Source organism: Amblyomma maculatum, chromosome 11 (genome assembly GCF_055883805.1).
Source record: "Amblyomma maculatum isolate TAMU_Amacu chromosome 11, ASM5588380v1, whole genome shotgun sequence".
Lineage (NCBI taxonomy): Eukaryota > Metazoa > Arthropoda > Arachnida > Ixodida > Ixodidae > Amblyomma > Amblyomma maculatum.
In genome coordinates, this window is record NC_139354.1 from 52515854 (window position 1) to 52521889 (window position 6036).

Below are 6036 nucleotides of genomic sequence, written 5' to 3' on the forward strand. Positions count from 1 at the left end.
GGCAATCTTTGGGTTTAGAATAATAAAGATCCTTAATATCTACCGAGAGGACTAGCATGCTTCGCCTAGTATTGCTGTTCAAAAATTCAGTAACTTCATCATAATTTTTTCCCTAAATATATTGTCTATATGCAGCACCTTCAACTTATCCTGTATGAACCTTCCCACAGCTAGTTGCCAGGACCCTCGTTCGGAAACAATTTCTCTAAAAGGACAGCCCACTTTATGAGTTTTTGCGTTAAAAAGTAATTCCAAGCAGCATTTTTCAGCTTTGTCCACAGACTGTGCCAGTTTTTGAATGTTACGTTTCTCACACAACTGTTTTGCCTTAGTCTTAGCTTTCTGCAAGGACAGCTTTTTGCATGTATCAAACTTGTTATGCACAGCATCAGAGGCCTTCTGAAAATATACACCTCTACTCATGACACAGAAGCCACCTTTTTTATCTGCTGGTATAATAGCCAAGCTATTATCTTTCAAATAACGAACTGTCTTTTCCACTGGTGTCGCACCTACTAGTGCTCTGTACCGAGACAGAACGTCAATGCCTTCGGAGATACACCGCGCCGCATCAGTGCCCGACCTGTGTGCGACTTGCCTGACAAACTTAGCAGCTTCGTAGGGGCTTTCTTGGTTCTGTGGCGAACTTTGGGCCGAGGCTGAGGACCTGTTGAATGTCCTTTGGAATTGTCACATTACCCAACTTGTACAACACCAACTTTAGGCAATGACTGAAACGGGACCGAATGTATTGAGACCTAAGTAGATGATCCATGAGTACAGTATTATGGCGATGCTTTCCTTGGAAAGAACTGTTGAAAACATTCGTGGCACGATGAAAGGTGTGGTGAGAGCAGTACGTTTTTATTGGAACCAATGACAGTGAAATAGATAACAGGAAACATGCTGCGCGGACTTACTAGCTTCAGAGTCCTGAAACTTCCTATGATATTAGAAAAAAACATACAGTTCATTCTCAACTTAAAGTATGTAGACTGAACAAAAAAATAAATTAGAAGGTGTGCTAGATGTTTTTAATAGAATAATGGTAAAAGCCAACTCTTCCTCCTATCATTTGCCTCTTCTCGTTTGCCGCTTATCGTCGTTCGTTGCAATGCTGCATATAGTTATAATTGGCTTACAGGAACAGGACGGCGCTGTATCGGAGTTCGGACGGCACACAATCGTTATTGCCGCGTGGCGTTACTCGGCGCGCGTTCAAGCCTGGGATTCTAGATGTTAGGAACGCTAGATAAAAACAAATATCGCGGAATATTACAGATGTCGGGTACTACTCTCGTGCACGGAATTTCATTCCATGAGCCTAGAAATGTTTTTGCCTTAAAAACATTTATCGGAAACCCGCCGCATTGTCAGAGTGGCTCACAGGCTCGGTTACTCAGTAAGGCCCCAAATCCGATCTCAACGGAGGCGGCCGCGTTTCGATGCAGGCGAGACGAAACAGGTGTGTCTTACCGCACCTCTATGACTGCGGCCATTAGGCAACTTGAAGACAACGCCACTCCAAGACTGTGTCATTTTCCAAAGGGAAACCACATAAAAAAATCGTTTTTTATTCATTCTAAATGCCATCATTCAACTTGTCTTTCTACTGATTAAAATAAACACTGACTCAGGCTGTTGATTTCAGTTGTCTTTGTTTAATGACATTGATTGAAATCGGTCATAATGTTTTTCTAAAAGTCTGTTTCAGTAAAATACAATAAAGGCTTGGAAAAATAGAATTTTTCTTATCGAGTGAACAATAAACCGAAAGAGAAAAGCATTTCAAAAGTCATGGATAATAAAGAGCAATACATTTTCTAAAAAACCTAAGCGCTGCACGCCGTATTTCAGAACTCCATTTTGCTACGAACGCAGGCTACATTTTGCTTGAGAACAAACTAACGCTCAAAAATTAGTTTTTAGACAGGAAGCACTAAATTTTACTACTCAGGATCCAGCAAATTGCGTTATCAGTGGGCTGCTGTATCTATAAACTGAGTTATATTTGTAAAACAAAATGCATTGTATTTAAAACATTGTCCGCTTCTAAGGGAAAGAAATATTCACACACAAACTTGAAGCTGGACTTACGCATTTCCAATCTACCTGGTGCAGCTTTTCTCTCCTTCTCGCGTGATGAAGCTCTCTCTCGGTCTCACTTAATAACGGTCATCGACTGGCATCAGCGCTTCAATGGCACACCATTTACCTAAACCATTAACTAATACCATTGCTAAACATTTATCTGTGCAATTCGCTCTGACAAACGTAAGGGGGAATCATGCTATATAATGCAATCAACCCGAGTTAGCCCTATTGGTATAAAACTGGCTTCACATTACATTTCGCACTTGGCAATGATAACCATCCATATGAAGTAGGATTAGATCTTGCAGTCGGTTTTTCCTTACCGTGGCGCATGGGTATCCGTTTACTAAAGTTGATTGGATGGGGGAGGCTTTATGAAAGAAGAAAGCAGGGAAGCAGGATTAGGGTTGAGGTTTCGGAATCACATACCAAAACATTTCTGCCGCAGTGGAGATTCCTTGCTAACGCACTAGAAAAAGTTGAAAGACGAAGAGCGAGATCAATTGAAAAAGACATATTTTACATAAAGTGTCTTTTAAAACTTTCAAGGATCCTTATCAGATAGAGGCAACCAGTGACGCAATTAGCAGAGCTTAAAACAACAAAACAAACCAGAGGTGGATGTCCGACGCAGATGCAAGTAAAACCGCGCTAAATCCAAAGGAGCTCGAGGGCTCGTTCGAACCTCAGTTTTTCTGTGCCACATGTGAACTATTATGACGGCGGACTTTGTTAAACTTCACACCTTTGAGGGAAGTTCATCATCATCATCATCATCATCATCAGCCTGATTATACCCACTGCAGGGCGAAGGCCTCTCCCATATTTCTCCACTTAACCCGGTTCTGTGCTAGCTGCATCCACTTGACCCCTGCGAACTTCTTAATCTCATCCGCCCACCTAACTTTCTGCCTCCCCCTGCTACGCTTTCCTTCCCTTGGAATCCAGTTTGTTACCCTCAGCGACCATCGGTTATTCTCTCTTCGCACTACATGTCCTGCCCATGTCCATTTCTTCTTCTTAATTTCCACTAGAATGTCATTAACTTGAGTTATTTCTCTGACCCACTCTGCACGCTTTCTATCTCTTAATGCTACCCCTACCATTTTTCGTTCCATAGCCCTCTGGGTTGTCCTCAACTTAAGTAGAACTCTCTAGGTTAGCCTCCACGTTTCAGCCCCATAGGTTAGTACAGGCAAGATGCAACTGTTGTACACTTTCCTCTTGAGCGATACCGGTAAGCTGCTAGTCATACTCTGCGAGTGCTTGCCAAATGCGCTCCATCCCAATCTTATTCTTCTTGATATTTCCTTTTCATGGTCTGGATCTGCGGTTACTACCTGTCCTAAGTAGACATATTCGCCTACTATTTCCAGTATTTCGCTACCTAATGTAAACTGCTGTTCCTTCCCGAGGCTGTTGAACATTACCTTAGTCTTCTGCATATTGATTTTCAAGCCTACCATTCTACTTTTTCTGTCTAGGTCATCAATCATTATTTGCAGTTCATCCCCCGAGTTGCTTAGCAAGGCAATGTCATCAGCAAATCGCAGATTACTGAGGTATTCACTGAGGGAAGTTCTCTCTGCATCTAACCTTTTTTCCGAAACGATTACAAAGAGAGAAAAGGAGGGAAAAACTGAAATAGCGCAGAACGAAATTCATGCAATTCCTTTGGTCTTACAAAGAATCTGACAAATAGGCGCGCGAACGCCGAGGTCTTCAGCACGCCAAAAGAACTGCCTAAACTGCTTTGCTCCACTGCCGATTAGGAACAATGTGCATCTCTTTTATATCAGTAGTTAGCAATGATGTACGAATTACGCATTTAATTCTTTGACAAAAGCAAAATCTCGATCGACGTTGCTCGTCCGACAGCTGATAAGCCGAAATATCTGGCTCAGAGAAGCTGTACATGAATGCATGAAAGCTGAATACAATGTGGATTTCGTGGAAAATGACACCAGGGATCACGCTCACAACACATTTCGTTTTAATTTGTGGCCAAATTAAAAGTGTCTGTTTGCAATGCAACCTTAAGTAATAAAATTACTATGCAGGAATATTTCTGATAGGTAAACGCGAAAGAGTGAAAAACCTTTCCGAGGAACGGGAGGAGAGATACACGACAGAATCGGGTGATTGCGGTGGCTGTAACTCCGTTATTAGTTACTCTTTTCAAAAACATTTGCGGCCTTGCGTTCTGGGGGGGAAGTTTCACAGTCACTGGGGAAGAAAATATTTTAGACCGGAGGTTGGACAGTGGGCCTTTGAGGCCACAGCCCGAGGATACGCTAACCCGGGCGCCACTTCCAGGCGGATTTCGGAAACCATAAGACGTACTCAGGCAATGTACTCTTGCACTTCCGTATTACAGTACGGACAGACAGCATATTCCCCAACTAATCCGAAACTTGCAGCAGGCACCCCAGAAAAAAAAAATCAAAGCAACCAGTTATACCCTGGTACTTACTACCGCCAGCTCTGACTTCAATATCTGCAAAGCCGCAAACACTAAAACAATTGTGATGCCTGGATTCAAAATACCGTATGGAGCCATTAGCAACTAAGACCTAATCGAAGGCTACTGGACGACATAACTGTTTAAACGTCATCCTGGATAATCAGCGCAGTCTCGTCAAGCGGACCTGGGGAGATGGCTCTGGTCCAGGCCTGCCTCTGGATGGATCGATGGGATATAGGAGCGTCCCCTTTGAAACGGGGTGTTAGCAGTTGCTATCATGCTCGTTTTTTTTTTCGCATCGTGAATATTGTTTTACATCGGTTATCTAACCATTGTTCCATTTCCTAAATTTTTGTTTCTACATTACTAACATTTTCACTTTTCTACTTCTAAGCCACCAATCTTCCACTCGCTTTTTGCTAGCTTCCACCGCAGATTCATTCACCCGACAACTGGTATCTCTAAACCTCCGGGCCTCAGGAAGATTGACTGCGCCTGCACCGACATCGGCCTGATATCATTACATTCGAGTACAAGATGCTCAATTGTAACTATGGATTTACCACATACTGCACATGTGTCAACTTATTTGAATTTCATTCTGTAGCTGCGTGCTCTATGACACCCTGATATAGCTTTAGCAGTGGGGCACAATCTCTTGAGTTGTCAAAGAAAACTTCCTTCCTGGTCTGGCTTTTCTACTTTCTGTATAGTTGCACATTCTGTTTATTTTTATAAAATTTATCCAAATTTTGCCTTTTGTGGTTTTCACCTGTTATTTAACGCTCTTTATTCATCCGCCATTGTGACCAGCGTACTTACTGGTTAGTTTCCTCCATTGTGAGTCAACGCGTTTTAGGTACAGGTGTATAAATTTTCTTGCTGCCCACCTGTTACTGTCCAATTTCCTCAGACGTACAAAGAATATTATACTCTCAGCTTCCCGTGCTTCGAAAGCTGCCCAGCCGATATGACCCTGTACCGCTTCGCTGTGGTTTTGCCGTGGGCAACCAGTGCCAGTCGTACGAAGGCTCTCTGATTTATTTCTAATGCCGACTGTACAAGTGCTTTTAGGCATAAACCTGCTCCCCACCTGTAGTACCTTGATGTAGTCGCCGCCGCCGGCGCTGACATCGACATCCTAGCTTCCTGGAATCAGTTGCCCACCTATAACCAATATTTCTACCAAAAAGAGTACGCTTTTCTCCACGTGGCAGTGGCATTCTGCATGGAGAGATATATTTTTTTTTAACTTTGACACCGGAGAGCGAGAAGCGCTAATTATACAAAGCTCGTTGTTAATGAAATACGTTGAATTGTGCCGGTCATCATATAAAACAGTGGTTTCTCGTAAGGTATGCAAAAATACGCATTCAGTGCCATTACCCAGTATCATAATATTCCGAGTTTATTAGTATTCGGACATACTATGGTTGCATGACCTGAATAACTTATTTAATTATTGATATGCATGATTG